Source organism: Octopus bimaculoides, chromosome 10, assembly GCF_001194135.2.
Source record: "Octopus bimaculoides isolate UCB-OBI-ISO-001 chromosome 10, ASM119413v2, whole genome shotgun sequence".
NCBI lineage: Eukaryota > Metazoa > Mollusca > Cephalopoda > Octopoda > Octopodidae > Octopus > Octopus bimaculoides.
Window position 1 is genome coordinate 60845355 of NC_068990.1, and position 1411 is coordinate 60846765.

At 33.3% G+C, this 1411-nt stretch overlaps 1 protein-coding gene across 4 annotated transcripts in view; it reads left to right on the plus strand.

Annotated features, from left to right (window-relative positions):
* LOC106868868 (uncharacterized) overlaps positions 1-1411 on the plus strand; it is a 361638-nt gene that overhangs the window by 215912 nt on the left and 144315 nt on the right. The window lies entirely within an intron of this gene.

The following is a 1411-nucleotide window of genomic DNA, read 5'->3' on the forward strand; positions in this document are numbered from 1 at the left end:
TTTTTGCTACTTTTGAGGAAGATAGTTATCTAGGGAAATTCATAGTTAACTAGGAAACTGAAAAAAAGCCTGTCATACATTTCATATATATATGTATGTGTGTGTGTTTCTTTTGTTTGTCCACCCCCACCACTTTGTTTACATTTCTGTAACTTAGCAGTTTGCCAAAAGAGCCCGATAGAGTAAGTGCCAGACTTAAAAAAAGGACAAGGTATGATGTGTTCGACAAAAATTCTTCAAGTTAATGATAAAAGATAAAAGGTGGTATTGTTAACTTCTCAAGGTTGGTATCATTTAGTAGAAGAAGATGAAATATTCATCCACACCATTTTCTCTTCTGAGACTAAAATTCTTTACATAACAGTTCTGGAGATCAAATGATAATCACACGGATTCTATTATCCATCAGACCATTTGCTTTGAGATTTCATAGATAAAATTATTATATATATATATATATATGCTTGTTTATATGTATGCATATGTGCAAGTGTGTGTGTATTTAAAAAAAAATGTTTTATACTGTTTCATGCATTTAACTTCATCACCATTATATTAACCCTGAATCTTCCATGCTTGTGTGGTTCACAAAGAATTCATGGAGGTAGATTTTGTATGGCTTTCCTGTCTCTGTCCCTCCCCTGTTTGCAGCAAAAGGAATTTTTGGAACTTTTGTCAATTAATATAGTTCTTTACTTAGATTATTTCAAACTGAATCCAAGTGTTAAAATCTAGAAACAACCAAGAATAATGTATCACTAACACATACATGTTATACACACGTGCATGCATGCACACACATGCTCGCATGCATGTGTGCACACACACGCGCACAAACACACACACATACATGTTAGTGATACATTATATTTGTTTGTTTCCGTATTCTGACATTTGGACTTATATATACACATACACATGTATCTATTTACATATATATGTGCACATACACTTAGATAAATTAGAAAGGTAAGTGGGTGGGTTTAGACGGGTAGACAGTTTGGTGGGTACACTTTAAGACTAAGACAAGAAAATTATGCATTATATTTATATATTGTTATGCATATTTATGTGAATATCTATGTTTCTTGAAATTTTTCTGATAAAGGAGTAAATGTAGCGTATGTGTGTGTGTGTACATACGTGTGTGTGTGCATGCGTGTGTGTGTGTACAGATGTACATATGTACACACGTGGCTGTGTAGTAAGGAGCTTGAGCAAGTGTCTTCTACTATGGCCTCAGACCTACCATGGCCTTGTGAGAGGATTTTGTTAATGGAAACTGAAAGAAGTCTGTCATATATATATATATATATAACACACACACACATGCACACATACATATATATGCACACACACACACACACACACATATATATATATGTATCTATGTATATATATCTTTGTGTAT